Below are 21104 nucleotides of genomic sequence, written 5' to 3'. Positions count from 1 at the left end.
GTCTAGGCCATCTCAAGTTTAACGACTTTCTTTAACTAGACCAAATCATTCCTATAAGCATTATCTGTAAAGCCAGTAAGGTTAACCCATAAAATTTCTCCTTCTTTACCAGGATAATTAAGTCATGAAACGACCTACGACTTATAATCACTTATTGTTCGCAAGCATGCAGTTTACCTGCTTTCAAGAACGAACTCGCAGTTCCCCTGGTATTTAAATCATTTTCATTTTGCAAATGCCTGCATACAATGCAGGGTGCCTATTTTTTTATTTATTGTTGTCGCTGATTATCAATTTGTCGTTGCTTTGATTTAACTCTTTAATCTTGTTGCATCTATTCATCTGTATCCTTAAGAAACCTTTATTGTGTTTCTCTTGCATTATTGTATTGTAATTGTATAATGACGATGGTGACGTTTTCTCCTCTTCTTTAAACAATAAGCCTTTCTTCATATTTGACCTTGCAAAATGATTCTTTGTAAAGAAAATTGAAAACATTAGATTTGTAAATTATACATTTATTCAGTTACCCATGATTCAACACTTTGTAATAAACTTAGTTTTAAATACAATTTAGCAATATGACAAATTCTTACTGTAAGCACTTATTTAATTCTTTTCCAAATTTATGTAACGTTTGATATCTACCGTATCGAATATATAAAGACATTATTATTATCATTATTATTATTATTACTAATATTATTATTATGATTATTATCATTATTGTTATCATTATTGTTATCATCATCTGTCTTGTCGTCATGACGGCATCTCAATATTTACGTAATTTCTTACCTTGGGTAGCCAGAGGTAAGACCATGAGAACGAAAAACAGAACGGATCGAACCATATTTTCTTCTGTGATATAAAGAAAAAGGAACGATCTTAACAATCTGAAAATGTATATTGTACCAACATTGACTAAAAGCAATATTTGTAGAACACTTAGCCAGGGTCTCTTTAATACATGATGTTTTGAACTTTAACGTACGAGAAAACACCTTATTAAAGTCACAACTGATAAGAAACTCTATCATTTTTGAAACAGTCCCATTTGGTCATGAATATGGAATTTCGTACGTAACCGGGTGCCCACATTGTCAATCATGCTAAACTCGGTAAGCACCTCATACTAAGAGAGTCACGGAAAGTTAACCGCGATACTCTCTCCAGTAATTCGTAATAATAAGTAAAGGTTGAAATTCCAAGATTCATTGTTATCTGAACTAATTCTTTTTACTGCTCATCGTTCCCTTTAGTCACGTTGCATTTCAGGTATCCAGAGACCGACTGGATAAATGGCATGTAATCTGATAAAAAATACTTCAGAAATCCTTACTCTCGAGCTTGTTTCCAGACAAAGGAAGATCCTCGCTAAAAGCTAAGCATATCAGAGACGAGCGTGTCAGAATGAAAAGAATTCTTCCTAATGAGGAATACCACTTTACAAAGCGATAGGTTGATCACCTCACCAAAGTCTTGCCACGAGGACCCTCAAATGATTCACCATTCAATTCACGATAACTCTTTCTGATTATAAGCCTACTTGCTGTGTAATTTATTTGTGTCGTTACGTTTGACCTGAGGCTTTTTATGTTCATTTGCATTTGCATTTAAAAAGTGTTTCGTTTGCCCCCTGTATCCCAAAAAATAAGCGCATAAAGAAACCCCAGACTTTTTTGTGAACTTTGAATGATTCTTTATAAAATGGAATCTCATACGAGCTGCAAATTAATTTGTTTGCCACATCTCAGAGAGGAGAATTTTTTCGTTGATTAGAAGATACTTACTCTGAGATCGATGTAATTCGTTAATGAAACGGACTTAAAAACACCGCTTGTAAAGTGCTTTCTCGAGCAACGCTTTACATTTACTCCACCAGTACCTTTTTTTGTTAAATCAGAGGAGGTCTGTCTGTAACCAGGTGAAGCATTCAAATGAAGCAAATGTTCTTTAAAAAGCAGTTAAGTGATTGACGATCTCTCGTGAGTTCCGTTTGAATATTTAACCAAAGTTATGATTTAACCAGCGGTGGCGGGCATGATTTTTCACTCGGGTGGAGTTTAACTATAATATTTAATCGGTGAGAGCTCCCTTATGTTCCACGCGTAGCTCGAATTTTTAGTTAAGAATACACCTGGTTGGATTGGTAATATTTTCCAATGAGCTCGCCTGACGTATTGGTTTTGCATGTAGTTGTCATCTAGTGATAAGTGGTCTTTGACCACGAGAATGTTTTCAAATTACTGTTGCTTGGTCAAAATTTAAAAAAGGACGACTTCGTATTTTGAATGTTCGTGAAGCAAATTAGCACGGCGATCATTCCGCGCGCAGCTAAACCGATATTGACCGAGACAAAACAAAATTGGGGGATCCCAAAGGCATTCATGTGGTGGAAATTTTACCTTATCGTGGAAAACTAATTAGAAGCATTCTTCGAAAGTTGTTGGCCTAATGCAATGATCCCACGAATAATTATTCTTCTTAGCAAATCTGATGTATGCGTGACGATTGCCTGCCTTATTTCATTTCAATTTTAAAAAACCATAAGATTACTCCAAAGACAGAGTTAGCGAATGAGATACTTCAGCCTCATGTAGAACATTTATGTTAGAATGAAAGTAAGGAGTGATGTAATCGTGATGATAACACTAACTAGAAGGAACACCTTACAAGACGTGTTGAAAAAGAAGTGAAGGTTGCTCAAAGATGGGGGATTCAACGTATTGACAAAAAATAACATGCAGTGATCGAGCCTCTTTGTATCAGACGCGCACAGGAAGCAAGCAAGTCTCCATAACAAGAGTTTTTATTATGTTCGTGTCGGGAAGGACGTAGTACCTCTGGGACGAACACTTTAAACCCGTTAGGAAAGTTCACATTCTGAAAAATTCAGGTAATAAATAAATCTCACCCAAATATGATAGCCCGGTTTGTTAATATACAGGCAAAAAAAACCGTGACACCAAGACATATGAGGAAATCGAGCAATTTCAGTTTTAAGTGGATAAAAAACTTGTCCCGGAATAATTTTAAGCAGCCTATTACCTTTTACATTTTCTAAAAGCTTAAGATATAAATAGTTGACTGAAATAACATCAAAAACAATTTTCCATGGGAACTCGAGAACATAAATTCCAAAGTTCAGAGAAATTGTACAAGCGCAGGTATAATTTCATAATCAGTTTCATTTCACCAGCGATTTCAAGTGTTTCATATGAACTTCAAAATTTGTTTTAGACATTTGGTGTTGCTAGAAATAATTTGTTTCGAGAAAATATTTATAACAGTCGCTCAGAAGTTTGTAAATAATCTTGGTACAAAGTTTTTCTGCACTTGTTACACGAACTTCCCAGTGGTGGATTCCTTCTTAACTTCTTCCGTTAATAAGTCTCAACAGAAGCGTTTTCATTTTATTTCATTAGAGGCTTTTTGAGGTACTTCCGATAGTCATTTCAAAACTGTCGAGCTTGTTTAGTTTTTCAGTGTCGTTATTTGTTTAGTGGTGTTCCCTGGCTCCTAAGCCAGTTGCCTGTTTTCTGGATTTTACTGTAACTTGGAACTTCAATAACAATTGGGATGAAGATAAACTTGTCGTGTTTAAAAGAACGTTCTACAGTCCAGGACACGACTTGCCTTGGGATAGTTGAGACGAGTAAGACGTTACAATAAATGAACAAATACATTTTATGTCAGAGTAATTCTACTATTACCGAATGAAACAATATAGGAAAATAAATCAAGTGATGGGCAATCTCCGGTGTGTTCTGTTTGAATGTTTAACCAGCGGTGGTAGAGAGTTTTTTAACAGCTCTATGGAGTTAATAAATTTAGCCTTCAATTACAAACCGTCAGACATGCATGCAAAAGTTTCTTGCCAGATCTCGTTCTTTGCTATAGTAAACTCTAACCAACTCCTTCTGGCCAAAACGAATAAGTAAGGATTTTAAAGCTTCACACTGACAACTACCACCTGCTCGATATTGGTTATTGCGATGGGTGGAACTTATCCTTTCTATTTGAAACTGAGATTTCATAAAACGTGATTGGTATACTTTTTCCATTTTGGTTTTTCTGGTCTTGTCACACAACTCTTCGCAACGTCAGTTCTCCGGGTGCCTCGTATAGGGACACTTAACGGACGTTTGTAATCATTTCTACCCTCTAAGTGCCAAGGTAAAGATCTTGGAGTTCTATTGAGAACTAATGCGAGACCTATCTATGTCAATGAATTTCTTGTGCATAACATAGCGTATCCTGCTTTAAAACCTTTAAAAAGTTTCTCAGCCCTTCTTTGTTTGGTAAGCGTAAATATAAAACATTAATGTTACAATCAGTTTCAAAGGCCTATCAGGTTACTAGGCACCTACCGCCCCATTCTTTCCATTACCCATTACTTTATAAAAATACTATTCCTAATAATATAAAGCTTATGTGAAGTAATCCAAGAATCATGCTTCAGTGAGGAAAATAAGATGTCCAATAATCAGCACCAAGATGATCACAAAGGAACAAGGAAGGAAATTTCTACTTACACTTATCTGCCCAACACCCACACTTGGTAATGATCCAACTGCAAGCTAGCCTACGTTGCTCATAACTGCCAGTTTGTTTACTTTAGATTCGGTCAGCTGATTTCTTAGTATAATGGAAAAATCTGATTGGCTGCTGTCGTAGGCAATGCTCAATAAGACGATGCTGCCTCTAAGTTAGTATGCGAGTTTCAAAATTGCATTTAGTCTGTGTAAATATTTCAGGAAAGCTGTTTCAATTCGATTCTCACGTCAACAAAAATATAAGTAGCAGTGGTATAAAAAGAACAATAGACCCATAATGCATGGTAATAAACTCTTGTAAATGTTTTGAATCACCTACCGCCAGACAGGCTTTGTCATGGTCATCTCTATAAAGCAACCCTGATATAACTTGAAAAATAATTTGGAAATGAGAAACTTGTTCAGTGCTGAAGCTTCTCTGAAGACTACTTAATCACCGGTTTGTTTTTCGGGGGGAGATACCATAACCTCGTTCAATAGACAACAAGCTGCTCAATGCAGTCACCACGATGAACAGTTTGGAATACTCGCAGAATTTGGTGTCTTCAACTTAACATTCATTTTTGTATTACGGAAATTGCCGGACACGTTAAAGGAAGAGTGAGATACGTGCCACCATCCCAACGCTAGTTGATCTTGACAAATGGCAACAATTTAGTCAGTGCACCCTTAACCAAATTTCAGTAAGCCGTCACAGGGTAGGAGAACTGGTAAAGGACGAGCCCCGCGAAGTGGAGATCAAGAACGACCTCATAGATTCTTAACCCTAACTACGGGTGCTACGAAAAGGAATCAGGCCTCAGCCATAGCTAAGACCTGTCTGGTAACATCAGAAAACACCCAATTGACAAGTGCGAAAAATTTCGAAGCGATAGACTTGAGGACGTTCGCGCGAAAATTTTCCAACATTGATTTTTTTCTGAGATTTTTACCACTGTAAAATGATGAGTTAGTTATGTCAGAAATGTAAAAAAAAAAAAAAAAATTGGGGATCACCGACTTCGTGTTGGAAAGAACATGCCTGGAAGAAAACCCTAAATCTGAAAAAATCGGGCTTCGCTAGCGAATAAAGCCACAGTGTCTGTAAGCTCCAAAATATTGCAATTAGATCTTTGAAGTGAAATTTTCTCAGCCAGATATTGTTTAAGTGGACCTGTTAAGTGAATTTAGTCAACTGGTGCGGTTCCTTAAAGAACACGTTCGCATTTAGCGACCATAGTTTCACGCGCCTTGCAGCCGCAAGATGGCAGGGTTCGATGTCCCGTGGACAGAAATCCTGAGTTTTTTTTTAACTTCCCACATTGATTTTTTGTTCATTTTTGGACAATGTGGAGATGATTGTAAATGAAATCTGTTTCTGGAAAGAAAGGTAGGCGTCACCGAACGTCCAATATCGTTAAATCCAGGTAAAGCTATAGCAATGGCCATGTGCCCTGTAGCGCCCGCTCGATGCATGACGTGGCATGTGAATTTGTGTGCGCGGTAAGGATGCGCAGAAAAAATTAGCGCGATCGTCCTTAAATAAGTAGGCACAGTTGAGCAAGGAAAAAAAGTTGTACTTCAATTCAGTAGACCACCAATCTCGTAATTGCATGCATAAAAACGCCATCTTTGGACAGGGCACCACCCGACTCGTTTTTGAATGCCGCAGCACCCGTACTTGTCTGGTGAAAAAGGACGTTCCAGAAAAGTGTCGTTCCACACCGGTGGGTTGAAAGAGTAAAAACAGGTGTCCAGATAGCCGTAGAGGAAGCTTGGACATTGCCAGAGTTGAACCTGCTCCCTCAAAGGGGTACGGATAGCATGACGCAGGATGTTCTGCACTTGACTGATCTGAGTTTCCCCGAAGTCGATTCCGAAGACGTGACAGTTCTACAGGTCACTAGACAGCTACCGCCCCATTCTTTCCATTACCCATCACATTATAAAAATACCATTCCTAATAATATGAAGCTTATGTGAAGTAATCCAAGAATCATGCTTCAGTGAGGAAAATAAGATGTCCAATATCAGCACCAAAGATGATCACAAAGGAACAAGGAAGGAAATTTCTACTTACACTTATTTGCCTAACACCCACACTTGGTAATGATCCAACTGCAAGCTAGCCTACGTTGCTCATAACTACCAGTTTGTTTGTTTTAGATTCGGTCAGCTGATTTCTTAGTGTAATGGAGAAATCTGATTGGCTGCTGTCTTAGGCACTGCTCGATAAGATGACGCTGTCACTAAGTTAGTATGCAAATTTCAAAATTGCATTTAGTCTGTGTAAATATTTCAGGAAAGCTGTTCAGTTCTCTTGTCGACAAAAATATAAGTAGTAGTATATAAAGTACAATAGACCCACAATGTGTGGTAATTCAAAATGGAAATAAGAGGTTTTACAGTCAAATATTTTAAAAATCAAGCAAAACAAAGAAAATCTATGGAAATTTATCTTCAAAAACAAATTAACGAACTATACAAAAAAGCTGAAACACATCCCAACAACAAGCAAATTACCAATGAAATTCATGTTTCCAGATCCCGCCTAAAAAGCATAATGCAATATAAGACGAAAGGTACAATTCTGAGAAGTAAAGTTAGATGTAGATACTTTTATGGTTTAGAGAAACGAAACTTTGAAAAAAAGACAACCACTAAATTGAAACTTCCAATGGTAGTTTTACTACTGACCAATCTGAAATCTTGCAAGAACAAATGCACTTTTACAGAGGACTCTACGCATCAAATAACCACGAATCTTCAGTTGCAAACAACGATTTACCCCTGATTTTCTCAGAAAATATAACCCCTCTAGAAAACGCAGACAAGTTATCGTGTGAAGGAAAAGTTACCCAGGCAGAATGCCTTAAAGCACTAAAGGGTTTTAAAAATGAAAAATCACCGGGAACAGACGGATTACAAGCAGAATTTTATAAATATTTCTGGAAGGAGCTGCACGCAGATATGATACGCAGTTTTAACTTTGCTTATGACAATGGGTCATTATCGATCTCTCAAAGGAGGGGAATAATCACGCTCACTCCAAAACCAAGTAAGGGTACCGCCTTACTCGATAACCTCAGACCGATATCATTACTCGACACCGATTACAAAATTTTAACTAAAGTTATCGCAAAAAGGTTAGAAAAAGTTGTACCAAAAGTGATAAACCCGGATCAAACTGGATACATAAAAAATCGGTGTATCGGTGAAAACGTCCGTTCAATTTCCGACATTATGACGTACGCAGAAGAGTAAAGCATTCCTGGAATCGCTCTTTTCATAGATTTTAAAAACGCTTTTGATACCATTGAATGGGACTTCATTAACAGCTGTCGTAAAGTTTTTAACTTCGGACCCGACATTCAAAACTGGGTCATAATCTTGTACAATAATGTTTCCAGCTGTATTGTAAATAACGGATTTGCGTTCGAATTTTTTCCCTTTAGAACGTGGTCTTAGGCAAGGTTGTCCCTTGTCCGGGCTGCTATTTGTAATTGGCATAGAATTACTCGCAAGAGCTATCAAAAATGACGACAACCAAAAAGGCATTAATGTAAGTGAGAAAGTGATTAAAGTCTCTTTATATACAGATGACACTACTGTTTTTGTTTGAGACCTTGATTTCGTTGCCCCTTTGCTAACTCTACTTCAAAAGTTTACGAATCTCTCCGGTTTGGGAATCAACACAACAAAGACTGAAGGAATGTGGCTCGGCACGTGGAAGAACAAAACCGATACGCCTTTTGGCTTTCGCTAAGCACGGGATCCAATAAAAGCTCTTGGTATTTTCTTTTCTTATGATGAAAACAAAACCAATGAATTAAATTTTGCAGAGAAATCTGGAACTTAGAAAAGACTCTGAATAGTTGGAAAAAAAGAAATCTCACACTTTACGGAAAAATCAACAGAGTTAAAACGTTCGGACTTTCTAAATTAATTTATAACGCGTGTCTGCTCATGTTATACCTGAACATTTTATCAAGGAAATTGAAAAACTAATTTTTGACTTTATTTTGGATGGGAAACCGGCAAAGATAAAAAAGTCAACTACCATAGGAGAGAAAAAAACAAGGCGGACTCAAGATGATCGATTTTAATATTATGAATAAAGCATTAAAAGCTGCTTGGATTCCACGTTTACAATCCAGGTCTGACGCATCGTGGAAAATCATCCCTGAAGCCGCGCTCGAAAATCTTGGAGGAATATCATTTTTTTTCACAATGCAACCATGACGTCAAGTTCTTGCGATTTAGCAAACTCCCAGACTTCTATATCTTAAAATATTGGCAAAACACGAGGTCTGCTTTTCAAAAGAATACTTCCCCCCGCAACGAAATAATTTGGAATAATCACAACATAATAATAGATGGTACAGCACCCTTTTATAAAAGCTGGCTAGAGAAAAAAAAAACATTCTACGGGTTGAAGATCTCCTCGATAATAACGGTAACTTCCTTCCTTTCAATCTTTTCTCTGAAAAATTTTATCTCGAAACCCCTTCACTCTTTATTTCGGCTTAATTAATTCTGTGCCGGCCCCTTGGAAGCTGGCAATAAAAAGGACTCCTTCGCACGTAGCGGAAAATGAAAACAACACAACAAAAGTTTCCACCAAAAGCGTTTATTCTATTATGCTAAAAAGAGTCTTCTTATCCCCAACCGCCGAGAGCAGAATTATTAGATATGGTTTTATTCATACATGTTATTTGCCGGCTTAGGGTCGTTCCGTACAGTGAAAAACTGTGACCGAGGTCTTGAAAATGCTGCCCGAGGCCGCAAGCCTCGGGCAGCATTTTCAAAAATAATAATGTGTGGTAATAAACTCTTCTAAATGTTTTGAATCACCTACCTCCAGACATTCTTTGTCATGGCCATCTCTACGAAGCAACCCTGATATAACTTGAAGAATAATTTGGAAATGAGAAACTTGTTCGGTGCTGAAGCTTCTATGAGGACTACTTAATCACCCGTTTGTTTTTTGGGGAGAGATACCATAAACTCGTTCAATAGACAACAAGCTGCACAATGCAGTCTGTGAGGGGAGAATTTGCAGATATTCATGACCATAAAAAAGCCAACAGTTAGCAGGATAACAACTTAAGCTCCCAAAAAACTTGTTATCAGAAGTCACCACGATGAACAGTTTAGATGGAATACTCACAGAATTTGATGTCTTCAACTTAAAATTCATTTTTGTACAGAAATTGCAGGACCCATTAAATGGAGTGTGAGATACATCCCACCATCTCAACACTAGTTGATCTTGACAAATGGCAACAATTTAGTCAGTGCACCCTTAACCAAATTTCAGTAAGCCGTCACAGGGTAGGAGAACTGGTGATGGACGACCCCCCACACGAAGTAGAGATCAAGAACGACCTCATAGATTCTTAACCCTAACTACGGGTGCTACGAAAAGGAATCAGGCCTCACCCATAGCTAAGACCTGTCTGGTAGCATCAGAAAACACCCAATTGACAAGTGCGACAAATTTCAAAGCGATAGAAATAAATAAGTGAGTACAGTTGAGCAAGGAAAAAAAGTTGTGCTTTTCTGGCTTCAATTCAGTAGACCACCAATCTCTGATTGCATGCATAAAAAAAAAAACATCTCTGAACAGGGCACGTTTCGTTTTTTGAATGCTGCAGCACCCGTACTTGTCTGGTGAAAAAGGACGTTCCAGAAAAGTGTCGTTCCACGCCGGTGGGTTGAAAGAGTAAATACAGGTGTCCAGATAGCCTTAGAGGAAGCTTGGACAGTGCCAGAGTTGAACCTGCTCCATCAAAGGGTTACGCATACCATGATGCAAGATGTTCTGCACCTGATCGATCTGAATTTCCCTTAAGTCGATTCCGAAGACTTGACAATTCTGCTTGTGGCAAAAGCATTTTAGACAATATTACAGCATGATATGCAAAGCGTTTGTGCAGGGCAACCTGTTGTGATTTTCGCAACCCTTAGCATGACCCCCGCTAGTTCGGTCAAGTCAGTCAAGAAACCTGAGCGTCCAGATGATATACATGTGCGCTGTGTCCTAAATACTAGAAAATCATTGTCGAGACTGGTAGGGGAAAAAATCCGTTGTCTTGAATACAATATTGAGAGAACCGCGAACCATGTGTGTCGCACACATGAAATCGAAATGCCATGAGCAGAACAAGGGGTACAGTTTCTTGAAAACCGCTCTATGGCTGGAAAACGGCTGAAGTCTATGGAAAGCGAAATCAACGCGTAACGAAGAACGTTTGGAAACTTCCTCCTCGGGTGGCATCTGCCCCAACCTCGGCCCGAGACTGGGACAGTCCGAAATCTCAACATGCCGGACAAAATCCGCATTGTCACGGATGATGCTGCGAAGCTTTATGGAGTATCCTTGACTGAAAAACTTTACAGTCGGGCCCGATCCCCTGAATAGCCTAGTGAGTGTGTTGTTGAGAAGAATACGTTACCACTGCCATTGCAGCCATGTTTTATTAACCCGCCCTGAGGTTCCTGTGGCGGAGTCTAAGAATACAACCCCCGACTGATGTGCATTGGATACTCGTCATGTTTTTTCCCGAACTGCGTCTTCCCCGTAATGATATTTAAGAAATAGAAAACATGTTTTCAGTGTTTCTTTCGAGTTATAAAAACGCAAGTGAAAGTTTGGGAGAACGAGAAATGCTGTGGGGACACGAGCCGTTAGGGTCGTTAGGCGAGTGTTTTCACAGCTTTTTCGCTTTAATTATTTCTTTTGTTAGGTTTTTGTACTCTCTTGTACGCATTCCTGTCGACCGTGTGCTAATCCAGAATAGTATGAAACCTATTCCCCTGGGGAGCATTACGCGAGGACCTATGAACTGGAAAGCGACAACAAATCATTTGGCGGACATTTCCGGCAGTCTTTTAAAAATAAACGATTAGTATTATTACTGGTTCTAACTCTGGCTAGCTCCTGTTTATCTCACCTCGTCCCCATCCCCACTTCTTCGAGAGGGCTTACTCTTTTAGTGCTATTCATTAATAAAAGGCGAACGAAATAATAGTTCATAAAAGGCGAACGACGAAATAACATACACATTCTATATTTTAATGAAAACGTTTTTAACGTACTTTATAGTTAATTGTACTGTAGCTGCTCTCCTTTGCGAATTGGCCGTGAGAGAAATATCTTGTTAGCTTTAGAGCAACTTTTCAGTTGCTTAACCAGGTGCCTGGTATTATAACTGATTGCACACTCAAGGAGAATAACCTTCCAACCACCGAGAAAAAGATCTCAGTGAAGTAAAGCTTTCGCAGTTTTCAGCTTATTCAATAGGATGTGAGATACATTGTAGTTACAGAGAGTCCGCCAGACGATGAACTACCATGGAATTTTATCGGACTGTTCATTCATTCGTTCATTCGTTCATTCGTTCATTCGTTCATTCGTTCATTCGTTCATTCGTTCATTCGTTCATTCGTTCATTCGTTCATTCGTTCATTCGTTCATTCATTCATTCATTTTTAACCCTTGAACGAGCGACCTTACCTGGGACTCGGTGACCGATATCGGGTTTATCATCACAATCCACTGGACGGATTCGTAACAGGGAGGGGTGGTAAGAGAACCTTTGTATGTATAATATGGTGCGTTTTTGAAAACTAGGTCTGGAACAAGCCTGGCCACCTTAGAAGGAGAAAAGAGCGGTCTTTTAATAAATCTGTGTTTAACGCGGTTCAGGCGGAATTAATACCATGTTGTGCGTAAGTTCATATCATTACCAGAAAGCATAGGATACCGTTTCATTTCTATGCAGATGACACACAGTTGTACTTGTCGTTTACGTCCAACTGTCCTAATCACCTATCAAGCTCAAAGATGGCAGTAGAATTATGTGTGAAGGACATTAGGGACTGGATGCTGCGCAACAAACAAGTTAAATCAGGATAAGACTGAACTTTTGGTTATTAGTTCTAAATATCGTCCACGAGCACCCCTCGACTATATACGACTTGGTGATGAAGTAATCAAATCTAGTAAACAGGCCAGGAATTTAGGAGTTGCATTCGATCAATGTTTGGATTTCAAAGATCACGTTAAAATAACCTGCAAGAGCGCATTTTTCCGCATTCGTGGTATAGCTAAAATTAGGCGATACCTATCCCAGCGTACTACTGAGACTATTGTTCACGCTTATATAACATCGCGTTTGGACTACTATAACGCCCTACTGTACGGCCTTCCAAAGTATCTGATTAATAGACTGCAGCTTGTACAGAACTCAGCAGCTCGCCTTGTTACCTTGACTAGAAGGCAGGAACACATCACACCAATGCTAAGGAGCTTACATTGGTTGCCAGTTCATTTTAGGATTATTTTCAAAATATTGTTGTTAACTTACAAAGCTCTGAATGGACTGGCCCCTGATTACATCAGAGACCTACTCCGATTTAACATTTCTGGTCGCACACTAAGATCTTCAAACAACAGGTTGCTTGATGAGGCTAGAGCAAATCTTAAAACGTATGGTGAAAGGGCTTTTCCGTGGCGGCACCAAGGCTCTGGAACAAACTACCCCTCCAGATCAGACTTTCATCATCAGAGGCAGTTTTTAAGGCTAATCTTAAGACTTATCTTTTTAAGCGCGCATTTGATTTGTAGTTTTTACTTTTTATTTGTAGCCTAATTGTATTATATAGCGTATTTAATTGTTAGGATTTTAACTTTTAGGATTTAGGATTTTGGGTCTTTAAAGGATTAGGATTTTAATTTTAGGATTTTAAACTTAGGATTTTAATTTTAAAGTATTGTAAAGCGCCATGGACAATTAGTGGAAAATGGCGCTATATAAATGTATATTTATTTCTTTTATTTATTTATTTACCAGTGGGGACTTTAACATTCTTTAACGACAGAGCTATGTTCTCCATCCATTCATTGAATTCTCCGTTCACCTGAAGAGGAATGAAGCAAAGCGTGAGGTGTGAAGGTCATTTTGCAAAGTGAACAAAGTTACCAAGTTTGGTAGAGGAAGCGCTAGTCGGGTTAGTCGTCCGTACATGCCCCAGGGCAATCGCGCATAGAATTGTCTGAATCCATTAAAAAAAAACGCCAAGACAGACAAACGTCTCTTAGACAAAGGAGGCTAACTGGATTCACTATACATACAGTCGATAGACATCTATATGGGATCTACCAATAAAGTTAGACATAAACTGCTGGGTTTTTTTTTTAGGATATTTTTAGACGATAAATATTCTCACGTACTTACTGTACGTCGTTCGTTCTCGAATTCGTTCATGCTGTCTTTTTTAGCTCATTCTGTAATGCTATAACTGTAGGAATTAAAGAGATGGAAATAAAATACCTGTAGAAACACTGCGACAACAGCCAAGCCATCAGATTTGGACGCGGCTTCCTGAAAACTGCAGTAAATAGTGTTATAAAACACCATGTGCATCTGCCAATAAACAGCTGAATTCAGACCAGTTGTATTGGTTATGTAAGAGCCTATATTGGAACAAAAACTTCCTTCGCCTATTTAACGTCAAAAAAAAAAAAAAAATTAAAATGTAAGTCTGAATTTGGCTCCCCTCTTGGGACCCATCGTTATCCATTATCCGTAACACCCGATATTCCTGAAATTTAGCATTTGTTTATAGTCCAAGGATTTTGTTTGATAACTCGTTCATTAACTTAACTTCCCCACCCGGTTTCCCCATCAGCCCAGACCCCTAACAAACAACGACTTTTCTCAAGATAATGTTTCAATGGCACCTTAACGGATACATTGGAATGTCATTGAATTCTTTCAACAAGGTCACCAAAGGAAGGCGAACACTTTTTAATAGAACGTTCTCTCCAGATTTTTTATCGTTATTTATTAGATCATATTATGCTTATTTCTAATTTATTCTTCGGATCTTATTTGTTTGTATATATTGATTGATAAATCTAAACCTCTAATGGGTACTAGTTTCCATCCACAGTGTGTTCGGACCCAACTGTATTTTTACAACCCAAATGAAAGTGGACCTTCTCCAGACTAAACGTGCTTTGGTCAAGAGGACCCCCGGCGAGTGTAACACCACTTTTGGTCTTGTCGAGGGTCACCGTAGGCGCGTGATCATTGTTGGATAAGGATCCAGTAATCGCACCATCTGTATTATCGAATGTCAGCACCAGGCCACTGTGGGTTGAGTTCGTCGGGACTGAGCTGGTGATTATGTCAACGGGGGATTGGAACTGCCTAGTATATAAAGGTGCGGCCAGACCCCAGTCTTCCGGACCATAAACTAAAATTGGACACGATTGTCAAAATAATGTGCTGCCGATTTTAGGAATTCTATCTCAGTTTAGGAATTCTATCTCAGTCTAGGGAAGTCTTTATTGAAAATTGTTGAAAATTGTTGCAACTGTAATAATGACATAATGACATTTTAACTCTTTTTTTTAACATGGTATGTCAAACACTTTTATCATGAGCCCCTGGCTCGGGAGACTTGGGCAACCACTCCCCGTGTTCTTGACGTAAAATAAATTACCTTACCTTACCTTACCTTTATAGATCTTCTTCCTCAATCTGTATATTTCCATTTCATTGATAAATATTACATTAGGGACTGTCCTCAATAACTTTTTATTCTGGCTATCAATAATGTAATGAAACTCAGCCAGGTTCTCCCGTCCGAGGTATTGGGTTCAGATTTGTTCTCAATCTCGCACCCATGGCATAATAAACTCTTCACCTCTCTCAAAATGATTGTACTTTATCAGGTTTTAATAGTGAGGTCCGTGGATTGTGATTGGTGAATTTCATTCCATTCTTGGGGTCTGTTGCACATTGTTATCATTATGATCAACAGCGGCGCAAATCGCTTATCAGATTTGGACCTTCAGCTCGTATCTTTTTGAAAGGCACTCATATCACTAAGCCGTGTTTCTCTGCGCATACCCCAAATACAATTTCGTAACTAACTATAATTCTTATCAGACCTGAGTGAACAAACTAGTCGTTAACCAATGGCGAAAAATGTTCTTATTTACTATGATATATGCTTGAGCACTTAAACGAATGCTTAGTGAGAGGTGGAGAAGTTTCTTTCCTCTTTTCACCTGAGCTTTTAACTTAACAGAAGGGTTAAAACAGCCATAACAACACAAACGGCCTTGGAGAATTCAAGCTTTCGTCCGGCAATTTTGGTAACAAGATGACAGTAAACTCTCTTTCTTTTATGCATTGACACACCTATTTTTAGGTAACAAAATTGATACCTGTCTGTCCATATCCCCATCGACCTCCGTCTAGCAAAACAAGCACAAAAGAGATGGAAGATCAATTACATTTCATTAGACTGATCTATATAACCCCCGATAAAAGTGTATCCGGATTTAGAAACTTACAATTATACAATTTTATTGTTAATAAAGAATTATTTGTTTCTTTTCATTTCTGTGTCATCTTAAATACACCATTTAAATTATTAACTGTATGCAAATACTGTACACCATACGTGTACAGTATATTAATTACTTTAATTTTAGTGTGAGAGAAAAAGTACTCGAGAGAGTGCAACCTTGTGGAATTGATCAACCGAGCACAGTACTGGACATGAATTCAGCTTGATCGACAACCTATGTAAAATCTTGACACGTAAGATATTGGTAATAACAATAACAAATTATAATATTCTTAAAAGAAGGAAAAAATAATAGCAATTACTGTTACGGTGACAGCGTGCCCAGGACAGAAAATCCTAAAGTTACGTAAATTAGACCGGTCTCATTAAGTGACTCAGAGAGAAACAACTTTTACCCGATTGGTACCATTTTTTAAACTTAAGGACCGAGATATTAAAACGAAGTCCAATGTGTGGTTTCGATAACTGTTTATTTAACTGAAAAAAAACTTACCTTTGTCTCCATGAACAGTGCTGAAAACGGCGAGTAAAATAATTCCGATTTTGCTTTCTATGTTCTTGAACGATCCACAACAACTCTCCGCTACGATCGGGTAGTATGCTAGAAAACTGTGATCCTTATTGGAAAGCCAAAACAGAAAAAAGAAAACATTAATTAGTTAATGTTTGAACTTGTGTTGAACAATGACAAGACGGATGATAGATGACTGAATTGAACATTAACGAGTTTTGACGCTTCATAAGTTTACGGACATGGTTATGAATCTTGAACCTCGGTGAAATTCTAGGCTCCTTTTCAGACGTTTTACAGCGTTAACAGTCTTTTACACGTGAAGAAATAGAAGCTACCATCAGTAAATCTGGTAATGTTCGTAAATATATATGTTGTCGACAAGATATGTTTTGTATCACTTTGGTCTAAAATATTTATTTCAGGAAAACAATGACGATTCTTTGTTTTCTTGGAGTTTTTTTCAAAAAGGTCCAAACATCGTTGGGTTCGAAAGAGAAACTCTCTCGTAGCTAAAACAACGATTTCGTCATGGCCTAACTCACCGCGTCAAGGAAGTGTGAACATCATTTCCTACAAGGCTAACGCGGAGTATAAATACATCTTCGAATTGAGTTCCGAACAGAGCTAGGAAATAGATTTATTTCTGAGATTCCATGTCTTTTTTTTTTTTTTTTTTGTAAGCCCGAAGGCTTGCAAAATAAACACACCGTTTCCCTAGTTTTCCTTATTCCCAGTCGCTCCTCATGATCGGACCCAAAGGTCACATGATCACAGTTGTGGTGAAACAAAAATGCTCGTGTATCAATACAAGAGATTTCTTTGAAGAGATGCATCCTCCTTGATACTGAAGTGCAACTGCGTTTTGTTACTGAAGTGAAGCTTCAATGACACCTATTTTTAGCAACCCGCTAAAAATAGTAATCTACTTAGAATGGAAAGGTGTTGAGACGAAAGTTGAGATTTACCTGAGTTTGTCGCCTCTTTTTCTTCTCTTTCGGTGTGATCACGCAATTTCGAAGGATCTGCTGCTTAGCGAGTAAGACCTAAAAACTGTAAATTATTTATTACCAACAATTTTGATGAAGGTCGAAACCACACACAAACTTATTGTGAGATTGCTGTAATTCAGTGTCATTGCAAAGCTCCTCTTATAGATAGCGGGGGTGGACTGAATAAAATGGAGTAATCGAGATGGACGAGAGACAACTACCGATAGAACAACAGTGTATAAATACTCTAAACTTTAACTTTAAAGTCGTTAGAGACCGTTGAAGAAAAATCCCTCTCAATTAGAAAAAGGAATACTCGTAATAAAATCACCACATCAATGCGAAATATCAATGAACAATTTAAATTATTCGCCGTTATCTTATCTAAAACATTTTCACTTCCAAGAGCAATACTCGTACCGTATACAAATTAATCTATCTAAAGACGAACCATAAGAGAGGGAGGGGCTAGACAATTTACCCCCCCCCCAAAAAAAAAAAATTGTGAAGGGGAGCCATAGCCATGGGAAAAAAATAAAGCAAGTGCTTTCTATTATCCACATCTTGTGTTCCACTTTAAAAACAATTCTTGCATGAGCTAAAAGATCATACACAACCCAAAGGTGAGAACAAATGCCATGCCCCAAAAAATTACCCAATCCCCCACCCCCTGAAAAAAAAAAATGGTATTTGCAAAAAAAATTACGAATGTTTCATAATCTGCGAAATTCGCAAGCAGAAATCTTGCGCAGTTTCATGGAAGCCGGTGTCTATCTGGGACGCAAGTAGTGTACAGAGAAAAATTACAAGCGGTTAATTCTACAGCCGAAACATCTTCTGGTAGTCATGCTATTTCCGCAGTGTGTTGTCTAAACGAAAGAAATTTATTATATAAACACTAGTGAAATACCAGGATTTCTCCTTTTACTAAAAAAAATCATATCTTCATCGCGCGCAGTGAAGATGCTATTTTTTATCGTTCACGTGTGAGGATATTGGTGTCGCCACGGTTACCAACATGCTAATTGCTTAAACTGAACTTAGATGTGTTGCTGTGTGATCGAAACATCATCGGATCTTCTTCGGATATCTTCGGAAGTCTTCGGTGGTCTTCGGACATTTTCAGAAAATGTTCGGAAACGTTTGTCTGGCCTTCGGACAGCTTTTGGAGAATCTTCGGAAATCTTCGGAAAATAGTTACAAAAAGGCGTGATTTAACATAATAGTTGGTTCTTTTTAACTTCCGAACTTTTTGTGTCATTAGCATGTTTATATAATAAACAGAATATTACATGCCCGCTTGTGGATATGAATCTTGTCTTCTCGAGTTCAACTCGATATCTCACGAGTGAGTGCCGCGAACGGGTGAGATATCGAGTTGAACACTCGAAGATAAAATTCGTATCCGCAAGCGGACATGTAAAATAATATCCTCTATTTATACAACCGACACGTGTTAATTCTATATTTTGCGCAGGATGTTTTTAAAACTTTTTTTTTTGTCGCTTTTATGCATGAGGCGCTAGTCTATCCTTCACCTAGTATACTTAAAATATTCATATACAGTCGAAGCTCTTCTTGTGACCACGCTCGTAAGCGACCATCTCTAGTTACGACTACCTTTGTGAAACCCCGTTAGAACTGCGACTTACACTTTATAATGAAAAGCTTTCGTAAGCGACCGCGACCACTTTTGGGATTGCCCAACTGGACTTTTCCTTTCTTTTTAAGCTCTTGTAAGCGACCACTCGGAGTCCTTTAAGTTTAGACACGATAAAACACGAACTGTGAGTTTATTAAACGGCTTCAAAATCTTCTGATCTAGATCAACTCATTATTGCACCAGTATTTAGGTTTGGGGTCATCAGCTGGTCTACAAATTTGAACGTAAAGTTTAGCCGTGTCTATATCAGATATAACTAGGGTATCTAAAAGATAGTAATGCTGCGGCACACTCTGTCCATAGTGACATATTTTACGTACTGATTAATTTATCTGCGTGTTCCAAGACTTACATTATAACCTTTATTTCTTAAAGTAGTGTTAAGTCGTAGTGTGCAACTTAAAATCTGTCCATGTATGCATCAACTTCATGCATGATAACGCATCGATGGCGAGGTGTGACAAGGGATCGAGACAAAAAAGCGCATACACATACGATACAAATCTACCTCCTCTTTACCAGATCGCGAAAATCAAAAGAAGCGGAAATTGTAGGAACAGAAACCTAACTTATAAATTCTGTTCTGGTATGCATTAAATGTCTCTAGGGTGTTGACGGTGTCGAGGACGCGTCCATCGCGATGTGTGAAAATGCTAAAGCTTTAGGTTAAATTCATATTTGGATGAAAAGGAATAGATAGCAGCATATATGAAATTAGCGTGTTCTACGGTTTTCGTTTCTTCTAATTATTCTACAAGGTTTAGCAACAACGATTTCACTTCATTTAAGAATTCGACCACGGAGGTGAGACTGCTAAGAAATGACATACTAAGTTTAAAATTAAGATGTCACAATTAATCGTCCAGATTTACAAACTTTCACAAGAGCAAGAGTTGTGAAAGTCAAGCACGATCTCCTTCACACCGTTTCACAGGCAAATCAGAACAAAACATAACTACCATTAAACCTTTCTCACTGGAATCCACGCGAAAAGACGGTGTGACATCCTCGTGTTGTTCGTCGGGCAATCTACTCTGGTAAGGGACCGTTCATTTTTTATGAGGGAGGGGGGGCTGGTGGGATTTGGGAAGCACCATTTAAAAATCGCATGACCCCCCTCAGCTTACCAATTTTTTCACATGGCCCCCCCTTATAGCGGCCATTTTTTGGGATGACCCCCCCCCCCAAAAAAAAAAAGAAATTGAAAAACAATATTTAGATTTCAACTTTTTAAATATTTCTCTTTTATCCCTCTACTTCACGTTATTGTGCTCACTATGAAGACAACATTTACAATCCCTATACTACAGAGAGCTGTTGTTTAAAAAACAAATCAAAAGAAAGAGAAGTCAATTTCGGATCTCCTAGTTATGGCTCGCCCTGAGCGTGTGGCATTTGGCCTCTCATTGGCATCTCCCTCATCTGAATCGATGAATGCAAGAATGACGTCACTTGAGTCATCTTCTCCCCGAGAGTCAATGGCATCACTGTCATACTCATCATTGTCACTTTCATCCGTTTCACTGCTGTCAGCACTTGCCCTGTTGTCATTTTGTGTCAATGTCCTGGCATTTCTCAGTGTTGGTTGGCCAGCTCTGAGAGGACTCTTCTGCTGCAAGCATGAATGTCTTACAATTGCCTTTACTTTCTCACTCTTGCTGCTTTTCAAATGCTGCTTCAGCCCGTGGTGGTTCAAGTACTTGTTTAGTTCTGGAACACGTAGCTTTTTAAACTTGGTTAGATCTTCGCACAACTCAGTCCAAGGATAATCCTCATATGATTTATCTTGTGCGTCCCTACTTAACTTTGCCTTTTCTTCTGCTCTCTTTTCCCTTTTAAATTCCAGCACTTCAAGATGCTGAAGATAATCCACCACAAACTTTGATTTGACAATAAACTTATCTGCAAATAGAGCAACGCTCTTTGGGTCAGATAAAACCAGCCTGCCACTTCCATGCTCTTTCTCCGCTTGGACCCTTGGCTGGCAGTCATCTGGATCACGCCCTTCT

At 38.5% G+C, this 21104-nt stretch overlaps 1 pseudogene; it reads right to left on the bottom strand.

The window, feature by feature from the left end:
• Positions 1-267: 267 nt before the first annotated feature.
• Positions 268-17276, bottom strand: LOC145484515 (carbonic anhydrase 2-like; annotated as a pseudogene).
• Positions 17277-21104: the final 3828 nt, after the last annotated feature.

This window comes from Orbicella franksi, chromosome 4 (assembly GCF_964199315.1).
Source record: "Orbicella franksi chromosome 4, jaOrbFran1.1, whole genome shotgun sequence".
NCBI classification, from domain to species: Eukaryota; Metazoa; Cnidaria; class Anthozoa; order Scleractinia; family Merulinidae; genus Orbicella; species Orbicella franksi.
The sequence above is the reverse complement of the archived record's forward strand: the minus strand, read 5'-3'. Positions and strand labels throughout refer to the sequence as shown.